At 50.5% G+C, this 14316-nt stretch overlaps 1 protein-coding gene across 1 annotated transcript in view; it reads left to right on the top strand.

The window, feature by feature from the left end:
* LOC147113157 (dynein axonemal heavy chain 8-like) overlaps positions 1 to 14316 on the top strand; it is a 193127-nt gene that overhangs the window by 157563 nt on the left and 21248 nt on the right. The window lies entirely within an intron of this gene.

The following is a 14316-nucleotide window of genomic DNA, read 5'->3' as shown; positions in this document are numbered from 1 at the left end:
AATCTTATGCCCTTTGCTGTGATAGATTCCTCCAGCCAATATGTCCTGCAGTAGGCCAAAGTCTGCACCAAGGTTCGATGATGCCACCCTGCAAGCTCTGGTGGAGGGAGCAAGAGGAAATAAGGAGGTGCTCTTCCCTTCCTCAGGGAGGAAGATGCCTCCCCAGCAGGCGAAAGCTGTGTGGATGCAAGTGGCCCAGGAGGTCAACTCTTTGTCTATGTGCCGCAGAACCTGGCTGCAGTGCAGGAAGAGGTTTCATGACCTTCTGCGCACTGGAAAAGTGAGTATGACTTTCCCATCACCCTCAATCTGATCCCCATTGCCTCTCCTCACCAGCACTCAGCTTTGACAACCTCTTCCTCCACTTTCCACTTGACACTGACATCCCTGCACCCTTACCCATTCCCTCTCTCTCTATGGTCACATTCACCTAACTATTCGACAATGCAGCCCGCACACTCCCTATCGCTGTGATGCTATGAAAACAACTTACAACACATAGGGAGGGCCCTTGGTCTTGCCACCTCACTCCATCTTTGTCTCCTTCTAACCATCAATGATATGGATTCTCTGCACTCACTCCTTCATTCTCACTCAAACTCCACTTGTCTCCCTTATTGCAGGAAAAGAGAGCTCACAAAAAGAGGGAAAGTGCGAGGACAGGAGGAAGGCCACCCTCAGTAGCCCAGCTCACCCCCTGGGAGGAGGCAGCCCTGGAGATCGTGGGAGTGGAGGAGGATGCGCGAGTGGGAGTCGGACAGATGGGTGCATCAGAGCAAGCTGGTGACAGAATAGTTTATCATCTCTGTCACTGACATTGCATGAGTCACTGATAATGATTCTGATGCTCTAACAGATTGACTTGATCATCTGCAATATTCAATGTGCATGTAACCTTGGCCTCACATCTCTGACTCTTTCCTTTACTCCCCCACAGGACCATCAAAAGCCCCTTCCCCACTATCCAGAAGGAACAGCCTGAGCCTCTAGACTCCTCAGAGGAAGCTGCAATCTCTGAGGGCGCAGCGTCAGCAGAATTCAGCGCACCCAGCACCAGCGCAGACACTCACACCTCGGTGGTACCTTCACGAGACAGTGCAGTGTTGTCACCTGGTGTATCACAGCTCACAAGTGAGCATATGCAGATGGTGGAGACAGGGACAGCAGTGGAGAGTCCTAGTCAGAGGGCGCAGGACTCTGCCAGCTCGGCTCAGCTGCATGTCGACCCTCTGCCTCCATCCAGAAGAAGAGCATGCTGGAACTCCAGGAAGAGGTGCAGGAGTCTCTGGCAGGTTTTGTCTCCAGGGTCGCTGCGATTGTGGAGCGAATGGAGGAGTCCATCGCTAACATGAGCAGAGCCTTTGTGGAGGCGTTGGCGCATGAACGCATCACCACGGAAAAGATGGCAACCTCCATGGAAAGGAATGCTACCTCCATGGTAAGGCTGGCTACCGTAGAGGAGAAGATGGCTACGGTAGAGGAGAGGATGGCTACGTCCATGGAGGAGCTTAGTCGCCAGGGTATGGAAAACATGGTATTTGTTCAGAATAGACTGATATCTCTTGAGGAGCGATGGTCAGCTCTTGAGCAAACAAACCAGACCTTCAGGCAAGTCCTCTGGAGTAGGACTTCCAGTACCGAAACGGGTCCTCATGGCCCCCTTGAATTGCAGGAAGGTGCTGTCAAGCCACTTGCTAGCTCTGAAGTGGGGTTGACCCATGAGAGGGATGTTGGTGGCATACAACAAGGAAGTGGGGGCTCCTCTCCAAGCGCTCACACGACCATGCCACTGCAGAGCCCTCAGTCAGAGCCCCACCAGAGTCCCCACCCAACTGAGATCGGCGTCTCAACCCCTGCACAGCTGCAGGAGCAGCAGACTGTTGCCGAGCCCTCACAGGTTCGCAACCTCAGAGGACGCCCGCCAAAGGTGTCGAGACAGGAGCAGCAAGAAAGTGAAGCCACAGGGGAAGCACCACGTAGGAGCTCGCGTAAGAGGAAGATAATGCACAAGTAGTCACAAGGGTAGTCACTTGGGTGAAGTGTTATGTTTAATGTTGAAAAGCCATCAGTTGGTTATTGTCATTAAAAATTCTGATGTCATCTGTTGCAGTTGTGGCGTGTGTCATATCGCTAATGGGACTTCCACATTGAGGGCTTAGGATAACTTGCAATTGTCAGTATGGTGGTCAGAGTGGTAGGAACCGCAGGTTCTTGGCCATTGTCGATGCTCTGCTAAGAAGCTGCAAGGCAAAAGTGCTTGATTGGCTAGGCTAAGCAAATCTGGCCAAGATGAGTGCGTGCCTTGCATCCCAGCCAGCAATGTACTCGCATGCTGCTGGCGCTGGTTGATGCGTCTCTGCAAGCTGGTCGTTGTCGCTTTCCTCCTCCTCCTCATCTGAGGAGGCTATGTGATGAGCCACTTGTTCTTCAGGCATCTGCAAGCCACGATGCTGTGCCATGTTGTGAAGTGCACAGCAAACCGCAACCATTCTGGAGACCCTGGCTGCTGAGTACTGCAGGGCTCCACCTGATCTATCCAGGCAACTGAAGCGCATCTTCAGCACGCCGATGGTTTGCTAGATTATGGATCTTGTGGAAATGTGGCTCGAGTTGTAGCGCTCCACAGCTTCGTTGGATGGGTTCCTCAATGGTGTCATTAGCCACATCTTCAGGGGATAGCCCTTGTCTCCAGGTAGCCATCCATTAAGTTGGCCTGGCGGACTGAAGAGCGGAGGCACACTAGACTGGCGCAGGATGAAGGAGTCAAGGTAACTGTCAGGGTACTTGGCACAAACATGCAAAATGTCCTTCTTGTGGTCACACAACAGCTGCACGTTGAGGGAGTGGAAGCCCTTGCGGTTGACAAAAATACCTGGATTGTGATGGGGTGCCTTAAGGGCCACATGTGTGCAGTCAATGACGCCCTGCACCCTTGGAAAGCCTGCCAGATTGTCAAACCCAACCGAACGCGCAGTTACACTGGCTTGACCCTTGGAGAAATGGACGTAATGAGTGGCACAGCAGGATGAGGTTGAATGTGTCTTTGCAGTAACGTTTCGTGAACTACTGAGATCATTGAAAGGTTTGCGCCACTCCAGCCAGGTCCTCCTGACCACATCCCTGCTTGTGCCCTGGTGTGTTGGTGTCCTGGGGAGGTCTGTTCCACCCATTGGAAGGGAAGAGGACCTCCATGTGTGCTGTGACTCCCTATGGAGGGAGTCAGGGGAGAGCCTGGGTGCAGCCATTCTTCTCTGTGCAGTGCTTGTCAGTGTTTGCAGCACTTCAAGCTGTAGAACTCTAAAAGCACAAATGTGAAAGTAAATTTGGGCATGATCCCTTTAAGGAAACCGGCTGATGACGCGTCATAAATTACGTCATCAGACTTGCTTCCTACAATTGGCCGGGAAACGTGCTGGGCGGGCTTAACAAGCTCAATAATCGGAAAGTCATTTTGGAAATTATAGAAAGCTGCAAGAACGATAGAGTAGTAATAATGGGGACTTCAATTATCCTAATATAGACTGGGATAGGAATAGTGTAAAGGGCAGAGAGGGAGAAGAATTTCTGAAGTGTGTTCAGGAAAACTTTCTTGATCGGTACATTCCTGGCTCAACGAGGAAGCAGGCATCGTTGGATCTGGATCTGGGGAATGAGGTGGGTCAAGTGGAGCAAGTGTCAGTAGGGGAACATTTACGGAATAGTGATCATAGCATCATAAGGTTTAGATTAGCTATGGAAAAGGACAGAGAGTAATGTAGAGTAATAATACTTAATTTGACAAAGGCAAATTTCAGTGGGTTGAGAGCGGACCTGGCTCGGGTAAATTGTAATCAAAGATTGGCAGGCAAAACTGTAATCAAACAATGGGCTGCCTTTAAAGAGGAGATGGTTCGGGTACAGTCGAGATGGAGAGTGAGGAAATTGAATCAGAGACTAAGGTCCAGAACTTAAATAAAGGGAATTACGAGGGTATGAGACGGGAATTGGGTAAGATTGATTGGGTGGTGTTTCTGGGGGGATTGACAGTGGATAGACAATGGCAAGCATTCAAAGATAGAATGGAAGAATTCCAGAACATGTTTATACCGGTTTGGCATAAAAATAAACCTAAAAAGGTGACTCAACCGTGGATAACGAGGGAAATTAGGGACAGCATAAAATCAAAAAAAAGGGCATATCAACTGGCAAAAAAAAGCACCAGACCGGAAGATTGGGGGCAGTACAGGATACAGCAGAAGAGGACAAAGGGATTAATCAGGAAGGGGAAAATAGAATACGAAAGTAAACTTGCAGCAAAAATAAAGACAGACTGCAAAAGCTTTTATCGGTATATCAGGAGGAAAAGACTGGTAAAATCCCAAGTCGGTCACCTGCAGTCCGATTCGGGAGAATATATAATGGAGAATAAGGAAATGGCAGACCAATTAAACTCATACTTTGGTTCTGTATTCACAAAGGAGGACACAAATAACCTCCCAGGAATATCGGCAAACATAGGGACTAATGAGAGGGAGGAGCTGACAGAAATTAGTATCTCTAGGGATATGGTGTTGGGTAAGTTGAGGGGACTGAAGGCCGACAAATCCCCGGGGCCTGATAAACTACATCCTAGGGTACTTAAGGAGGTGGCCCTGGAGATAGCAGATGCTCTAAGGATCATCTTCCGGAACTCCATTGACTCGGGAACAGTACCCGTGGATTGGAGGGTAGCTAATGTTACCCCAATATTTAAAAAGGGGGGTAGAGAGAAAGCAGGGAATTATAGACCAGTAAGCCTTACATCGGTTGTGGGCAAAATGCTAGAGTCCATTATTAAGGATAAAATAGCGGAGCACTTGACAAATGGGGAAAGGATCGGACAGAGTCAACATGGATTTACAAAGGGTAAATCGTGTTTGACTAATCTGCTGGAATTTTTTGAGGAAGTAACTGGTAAAATAGATGGGGGAGAGCCAGTGGATGTGGTGTACCTTGACTTCCAGAAAGCCTTCGATAAGGTTCCACACAAAAGATTGTCATGCAAAATTAAGGCTCATGGGATTGGGGGCAAAGTATTAACGTGGATAGAGAACTGGCTGGCGGATAGAAAACAGAGAGTTGGAATAAACGGCTCGTTTTCAGAGTGGCAGGCAGTGACCAGCGGGGTGCCGCAAGGATCTGTCCTGGGACCCCAGCTGTTCACAATATATATAAATGATCTGGATCAGGGAATTGGATGCAATATTTCCAAATTCGCTGACGACACTAAACTAGGAGGAGGGGTGGGCTCTGATGAGGATGTCAGGAGGCTACAGTGCGATTTGGACAGGTTGGGGGAATGGGCGGATACGTGGCAGATGCACTATAATGTGGATAAATGCGAGGTTATCCACTTTGGGGGTAAAAACAGGAGGGTAGATTATTATCTAAATGGCAATAGATTGGGAGATGGGGAAGTGCAGAGGGACCTGGGTGTTCTTGTGCACCAGTCACTGAAGGAGAGCATGCAGGTGCAACAGGCGATTAAGAAGGCAAATGGTATGTTGGCCTTCATATCAAGGGGGTTCGAGTATAGGAATAGGGATACCTTACTACAGCTGTACAAGGTGCTGGTGAGACCGCATCTGGAGTATTGTGTACAGTTTTGGTCGCCCCATCTGCGGAAGGATGTTCTTGCCATGGAAAGAGTGCAACGGCGATTCACCAGGCTGATACCTGGAATGGCGGGAATGACCTACGAAGAGAGATTAAATAGTTTGGGCTTGTACTCACTGGAGTTTAGAAGATTGAGAGGGGATCTCATCGAAACATATAAAATTATGGCAGGCCTGGACAGGCTGAATTCAGAGAGAATGTTTCCAATGGCCAGGGAGCACAGAACCAGGGGCCACAGTCTAAAAATAGCGGGCAAATCATTTAAAACAGAGATGAGGAAGAATTTCTTCACTCAAAGAGTGGTGAGCCTGTGGAATTCCCTGCCACAGAGGGCTGTGAAGGCTAATTCAATAAATATTTTCAAGAGAGAATTGGATATATTTCTGAAGGCTAAGGGGATTAAGGGTTACGGAGAAAAGGCGGGGACGGGGTACTGAACTGGTAAGATCAGCTATGATCTCAGACGAGGATCAGCCATGATCTCATTGAATGGCGGAGCAGGCTCGAAGGGCCGAATGGCCTACTCCTGTTCCTATCTCTATGTTACTATGTTATTCCAACGAGGGGGAAAGGTAGGTCAACTAAAGCCAGAGCTCCCTGGATGATGAAAGAGATAGAGAGTAAGATGAAGCAGAAAAAGTGAGCATATATCAGATGTCAGGTTGAGAATACAAGTGAGAATCAGGCTGAATATAGAAAGTTCAGAGGGAAAGTGAAAAAGAAAATAAGAGGGTCAAAGAGAGAGTATGAGAATAGATTGGCAGCTAAAATAAAAGAAAATTCAAAAGTCTCCTATAGGCACATAAATAATAAATGGGTAGTAAGAGGAGGGGTGGATTCAATTAGGGACCAAAAGGAAGACCTACGCATGGAGACAGAGGGCCTAGCTGAGGTACTAAATGAGTACTTTGCATCTGTCTTCACCAAGGAAGAAGATGCTGCCAAAGTCATAGTGAAAGAGGAGGTAGTAGAGATACTGGATGAGATAAAAATTGATAAAGAGGAGGCACTAGAAAGGCTGTCTGTACTTAAAGTTGATAAGTCACCAGGACGGGATGGAATGCATTCAAGGATGCTGAGGGAGGTTAAGGAGGAAATTGCGGAGGTACTGGCCATAATCTTTCATCCTCCTTAGATATGGGGGTGGTGCCAGAGGACTGGATAATTGTTCAAAAAAGGGTGTAAGGATAAACCCAGCAACTGCGGGCCAGTCAGTTTAACCTTGGTAGTGGGGAAGCTTTTAGAAATGATAATCAGGGACAAAATTAACAGTCACTTAGACAAGTGTGGATTAACTAAGGGAAGCCAGCACGGATTTGTTAAAGACAAATCATGTTTAACTAACTCGATCGGGTTTTTTGATGAGGTAACAGAGAGGGATGCAGTGAAACTCCAGTATGATTTGGACAGGTTGGGTAATTGGGCAGATACGTGGCAGATGCAGTACAGTATAATGTGGATAAATGCGAGGTTATCCACTTTGGTGGCAAAAACAGGAAGGCAGATTATTATCTGAACGGCAATAGATTGGGAAAAGGGGAAGTGCAACGAGACCTGGGTGTCTTTGTGCAACATTCGCTGAAGGTAAGCATGCAGGTGCAGCAGGCGGTTAAGAAGGCAAATGGTATGTTGGCCTTCATAGCGAGAGGATTCGAGTACAGGAGCAAGGATGTCTTGCTGCAGTTGTACAGGGCCTTGGTGAGACCACACCTTGAGTATTGTGTGCAGTTTTGGTCGCCTTATCTGAGGAAGGATGTTCTTGCCATGGAGGGAGTGCAGCGAAGATTCACCAGACTGATACCTGGGATGGCAGGAATGACGTATGAAGAGAGATTGGGTCGACTGGGCTTCTTTCGCTAGAGTTTAGAAGAATGAGAGGGGATCTCATTGAAACTTATAAAATTCTAACAGGACTAGACAGACTAGATGCAGGAATGATGTTCCCGATAAGAACATAAGAACATAAGAAATAGGAGCAGGAGTAGGCCAATCGGCCCCTCGAGCCTGCTCCGCCATTCAATAAGATCATGGCTGATCTGATCCTAACCACCAATCTACTATCACAGAACCATCTCCCGAATCTAACAGAATTAGACACACGAAATAGGAGCAGCATCAGGCTACACGGCCCCTGGGCCCGCTCCGCTTCCCACAGGGCCATGTCCGATCCGAACCTAGACTCATGTCCAAATTCCTGCCCGCTCCCCGTAACCCTTAATTCCCTTTACTTCTAGGAAACTGTCTATTTCTGTTTTAAATTTATGTAATGATGTAGCTTCTACAGCTTTTTGGGGCAGCATATTCCATGGACCTACCACCCTCTGAGTGAAGTAGTTCCTCCTCATCTCAGTTTTGAAAGAGCGGCCCCTTATTCTAAGACTATGCCCCCTAGTTCTAGTTTCACCCATCATCGGGAACACCCTCCCCGCATCCACCCGATCCAACCCCTTCACAATCTTATATGTTTCAATAAGATTGCCTCTCATTCTTCTGAACTCCAATGAGTAGAGTCCCAATCTACTCAACCTCTCCTCATATGTCCATCCCCTCATCCCCGGGATTAACCGAGTGAACCTTCTTTGCACTGACTCGAGAGCAAGTATGTCTTTTCTTAAGTATGGACACCAAAACTGTATGCAGTATTCCAGGTGCGGTCTCACCAATACCTTGTACAACTGAAGCAATACCTCCCTATTTTTATATGGCAGGGGAGTCCAGAACCAGGGGTCACAGTCTAAGGATAAGGGGTAAGCCATTTAGGACTGAGATGAGGAGGAATTTCTTCACCCAGAGAGTGGTGAAACTGTGGAATTCTCTACCACAGAAGGCCGTTGAGGCCAATTCATTAAATATATTCAAGAAGGAGTTAGATATATTTCTTAAGGCTAAAGGGATCAAGGGATATGGGGAGAAAACAGGGACAGGGTACTGAATTTGGATGATCAGCCATGATCTCATTAAATGGTGGAACAGGCTCGAGGGGCCGAATGGCCTACTCCTGCACCTATCTTTATAAATTATATTTATAATGTTTGTAGTGTACATTAATGGTTTCGATAGGAATGTAGGAAGTATGATCAGTAAGTTCGTACATGACACAAAAATTGGTGGAGTGGTAAATAGCGAGGAGGGAAGCCTCAGGCTACAGGACGATATAGACGGGTTGGTTAGATGGGCAGAACAGTGGCAAATGGAATTTAACCCTGAAAAGTGTGAGGTGATGCATATTGGGAGGACTAACAAGGTAAGGGAATACACAATGAATGGTAGGACCCTGGGAAGGACAGAGGATCAGAGGGACCTTGGTGTGCATGAACATAGATCCCTGAAGGCAGCAGGACAGGTAGATAAGGTGGTTAAGAAGGCATATGGGATACTTGCCTTCATTAGCGGAGGCATAGAATATAAGAGCAGGGAGGTTTTGATGGAGCTGTACAAAACGCTAGTTAGGTCACAGCTGGAATACTGTGTGCAATTCTGGTCGCCACACTATAGGAGGGATGTGATTGCATTGGAGGAGAGGGTGCAGAGGAGATTCACCAGGATGTTACCTGGGCTGGAGCGCTTCAGCTATGAAGAGAGACTGGACAGGCTGGGGTTGTTTTCCTTAGAGCAGAGAAGGCTGAGGGGGGACCTGATTGAGGTGTACAAAATTATGAGGGTATTAGATAGGGTAGATAGAAAGGAACTTTTCCCCTTAGCAGAGGGGTCAATAACCCGGGGGCATAGTTTCAATGTATGGGGCAGGAGGCTTAGAGGGGATTTGAGGAAAACTTTTTCACCCAGAGGGTGGTTGGAATCTGGAACCTACTGCCTGAAAGGGTGGTAGAGGCAGGAACCCTCACAACATTCAAGAAGCATTTAGATGAGCACTTGAAATGCCATAGCATACAAGGTTACGGACCAAGTGCTGGAAAATGGGATTAGAATAGACAGGGCTTGATGGCCGGGGTGGACACGATGGGCCGAAGGGCCTCTTTCTGTGCTGTAGGGGGAGAAATTCGGTTGGCAGCGCCTCCAATTAGCGCCTAAAGAGGCCGAGAAGTGGGGCGTTAGCCAATTTTCGGCCGGGCGAAGTGAACCCAGTGCCTCCTCCCATATTGAGTGGGCATTTTGCGCTGGCGCTAAACCGTAGCGCCCGCTCGCGGGCACAGGCAGATCATGACGTTATTTCAGTGTGCAACGCCTTTTGGGTGCCCCGGACCGGAAATTCAGTGTTGCGCCCCTCCGTTCCATCTGGCACTAATAAGGACTGCTTACCTGGAACGTTCCCCAGTCGCTCTTGGGCTGGGGGGGGTGCTCTTTAAAGGGGACTGCACTGGTATAAAAGCGGCAGCCATTTTGGGAGCACAACTTCCTCGAGACTTTCACAGAGTTGCTGAGCTGCACTCTGAGAGCCATTGCACCAGTGAGCCAGCGCTGGCCAGAGGAACTTCAGCCTTCTGACCATCACCTTGCTGCTGGTGAGCATTTGCAACGTTAACAATTTCTTGTTTGCTATTATTATGGGGGCTGCATTGGAGGGGAACATCCTGCTGCTGAACCATCTGGAAAGGGCACAGAGACGCAGGGAGAGAGGGGCAGGAATGGCCAGACGGAGGAGGGCCAACAGACGTCGCCACACCAGACCTTACGCTGCCAGGGTTTTCCGACAGCAGTTCTCTTACTTGAACATGTCAGAGGAGCAGTGTCTTTGTCAGAGGAGCAGTGTCTTAGAAGGCTGCGCTTCAGAAAGGAGGTGGTGACTGAGCTGTGCCACCTGCTTCAGCCAGATCTGCAGCCTCAGATAAGGTGCAGGACCTCTCTGTCGGTGGCTGTCAAGATGACTGTTGCCCTGAATTTCTATGCGAGTGGCTCCTTTCAGGCCGCAACTGGGGACATCGCCAACATATCGCAGTTTGCGGTGCATTGCTGCATCCGTCAAGTAGCAGATGCCCTATTTAAAAGGAGGCGGCAGTACATCTCCTTCCCTGTGACACTGGAGAAGCAGCGGGAGCACGCAGAGGGCTTCGCAGCAATAGCGGACTTCCTCATGGTGCAGGGCGCCATTGACTGCATGCACGTGGCTTTGCGGGCGCCTGTTTTGAATCCGGAGGAGTTCCGCAACCGCAAGGGGTTCCATTCCTTGAATGTTCAGCTGGTCTGTGACCACCGACAGCTGATCCTCGCAGTCAATGCGCAGTTCCCTGGCAGCAGCCACAACGCCTTCATCCTGCGCCAGATTTCAGTTGCAGACCTATTCGAGGCCCCGGCTCACCCAGGAGGCTGGCTTCTCGGTGACAAGGGCTATCCTCTGTGCCCATGGCTGATGACCCCGCTCCGTTCGCCCAGCACTCCTGCTGAAGAGCGCTTCAATGCGAGCCATCAGGCAACGAGGAACATTGTGGAGCACACAATCGGTGTGCTGAAGCAGCGGTTCCGCTGTCTCGACCATTCCGGAGGCGCCTTGCAGTACTCACCAGAGCGAGTCTCCCACTTCGTGGTTGTCTGTTGCATGCTGCATAACCTCGCCATCCTACGCACCCAGCCAATGCCACCAGACATTGAAGCACCAGCGGAGGAGGAGGAGGAGGAGGACCAAGACGGGAGGGAGGTACAAACTGGAAGGGCCATCCGTCAGAGGCTGAAAGCAAGCTGCTTCTAGGCCCCTCTGATGGAATGCTTGGAGCCATTCGAAGAGCAGGAATGGAACCGTCCGGATAACCCAAAGCCTATGAAGGGCAGTGAAAGTAAATAGCAGACATGGCCAATGTAAATTAAAAAAGCTGTTTATTTTGCAAAATGTGCTTCCTTCCAACATGACAAAGCAATGGCTACGGAAAGCAAAACTAACACACTAACACATAAGTTCATCGCACACCCGGGAGACTATCCAAAACATTACTAACATTCAAACCAGCATCCACGGCCTTGATTTCTACAAATAAGACGTCTCAGCTGCACCTTCTACTCTTTCCCCCTTGATGGTGATCTACTTCTCTTGCGAGATCGGCCCCTTCCCTCCCTGCAGCTCCTCCGTAATGGGACCCCAGTGGCTGCATCAAGGCTGGGGGAGGCCTGCTGGCTGTCCGAAAGCGCAGGTGCCCCTGAGGGACGTCCTGGATGACTTCTGGCCTTGGAGGGCCCGGATGCTGACTGCTCCAACTGTGCATGGGTGGAAGCAGTCCGTCCTGCAGGTGGTGGCAACTGCAGTGGAGACGTGCCAGCGGTGGCATCAGGAATGCTGACATCCTGAGAGCGGACAGCAGCTTCCTGGTCGACCGACACACTGGCACTCTGACGGGGCAGCACCGCAGCATGCGCACCAATCGGCTGGTCCACAGATTGATGACTTGCTGTGGTGCTGAAAGGGCCCCGGGTAGTCCCGCCTGATCCAGCGAGGGTGGCAGCAGTCATTGTTCGCGTGGCCTCAATATGCGTCTGCATGAGACCAGCGAGTGACTGCGTGGCAGCACTCAGCACTTGCGTGGCAGGTGCCAGTGCTTCGGTCAAGCCCTGCACAGTCCTTTCCAGTGCTGCCCCGAAGCCGTGGACAGTCCTTTCCAGTGATGTCCCGATGCCCTGGACAGTCCTTTCCAGTACTGTCCCGAAGTCCTGGACAGTCCTTTCCAGTGCTGCCCCAAAGTCCTGCGCACTCCTTGCCTGTGCTGCCCAGAAGTCCTGCGCACTCCTTGCCTGTGCTGCCCCGAAGTCTTGGACACTCCTTGCCAGTGTCTCGATGGATTCAGGCATCCTTGCCATGAGCTCAGTGTGCCTGAGCCGAGCCTGGGCGCTCATTTCTGCGAGGGAACGCACCTCTTCTGCGCTCTGTGCAGCAGTACTCGCGGTCTGACTCGCCCTCCGGGGAGACGCCCGAGCTTCCCTACCCCCCTTGCGTTGCTGCAGCCCGCTGGTTCCTGGAACTGCTTCCTCCTCAGAGCATTCCCCCCCGCTCCCCTCCAGGGAAGTAGTCTCCCCAGTCTGCAGAGGGGCTGGCTCGCCTGAGCGTGGCAGGGATGGTCAGGCTTCCTCCTGCTCGTCGCCTCCGGAGTCAGTGGCAGTGGCAGCTTGAGGGCCTGGCTCCCGAGCTGGTGATGCAGCAGCTGAAAGCAGGGAGGTTGAAGAGTGGCTTTAGCGAAAGGACAGGGTGGCAGCAAGGGATGCATGAGTGCTGCAATGCTCTGACATGGGTCCAGAGTGAAAAAGCATGCTAGTGGGGGGAACAAGTGGAAGGAGAGAGTTCAAAAAGGTGATGACCTTACCATCACTGTGCACAATGGGGTCGGCAGCTCCAGTGGTGACAGGACCAATTATCCGGCCTCCAACAATCTGGTGGACTTGTTCCTCCAGGTCCGTCAGTGTCTGCAGCTGAGGAGGGCCTCCTCCGGTATGAAGCTGCTCCCTCCGGTTCCTGGCCAGCTTGGCCTGCAGGAGAAAGGGCAGGAAGTGATGAAACATGCTGGCCTGAGCTGACATCACATGCCCCCCATGGTAGAATAGCCCTTCCATTATGCATTGAGCTGACATCACATGCCCCCCATGGTAAAATAGCCCTTCCATTATGCATTGAGCTGACATCACATGCCCCCCATGGTTGAATAGCCCTTCCATTATGCATTGAGCTGAATGTGCGTGTGTGTTTCCAGAAAGGGCCATGGGTGCTGGCTGACAGATGGCCATTGGGGCTTCGCGCACCCTCTGGCCTTAATGTCAGGTGCAGATGGAGGGATGAAGAAGATGGCGAAAAAGGCACTCACCCTAACGACCCGAGTGAGGTCATTGAACTTCTTCCTGCATTGCACAGGAGTCCTGGGCACCACGCTGCTTGAGGTGACTCTTTGACAAACTTCCCTCCAAGCCCTGCGGTACTCGCTCTGATGAGGCCTCCTGCCATTGTCGGGGTACAGCACAGCTCGCCGGCGCTCCACTTCGCCAACCAAAGCATCCAATGCCCCATCGGTAAAGCGCTCCGCTCTCTGCCTCACCCTCTCCATATGTTCAAAGTCTGGAACGCCACAGAAAGCACAGCGCTGATTTTGAGGCCTACAAGGCGCAGAGTGTGGCTGCTGCTCCTAATTGACCCGCCCCTTTAAGAGCTGGCCAGCGCCAGCATGTCTCGGGGTAATCGATTATTGACAGCACCTGCGCTGCGCCCGGCCGCCGACATATTGAGTAGCGCCGCCGGGTTAGCGCCTTAAGACTCCCGTGCAGCGCCTGAATCAATGCCACAATCACCTTTAGGGGCGCAGCAACCCAATATCGCTCGAGGTGGCGATAAGTTGCGCCTGGCGATAAAATTTGCGCAGCGCCAATTCTAGTGCCCCAAACGGGGCGAATCCCAATTTCTCCCCCTATGACTCTATGTGCAGCCCACCATATTGCTGTGGCTCCTCTGCTGTAGGTGTCCAGGTTGTGCTCCGGAACGATTCAAGAAGCTCATAATATTTAAATAAATGTCCTACACTCATTGTATGACCCTTTTGTGAAATTGGTCAGCCCTAGCACCTGACTAGCCATTTCATAAACCTGCCCAGTAATTCATGGTACTAACAGGTAGTAAGGACACTTCATAAGAACATAAGAAATAGAAGCATGAGTAGGCCATTCGGCAGCTCGAGCCTGCTCCACCATTCAATAAGATCATGGCTGATCTTCTACCTCAACTCCACTTTTCTGCACTATCCCCACATCCCTTGATTCTCT

The sequence above is a fragment of the Somniosus microcephalus genome, chromosome 9 (genome assembly GCF_052327205.1).
Source record: "Somniosus microcephalus isolate GS21.2 chromosome 9, FLI_Smic_1.0, whole genome shotgun sequence".
Lineage (NCBI taxonomy): Eukaryota > Metazoa > Chordata > Chondrichthyes > Squaliformes > Somniosidae > Somniosus > Somniosus microcephalus.
Note: the sequence above shows the minus strand (reverse complement) of the source record. Positions and strands in the feature narration are given on the sequence as shown.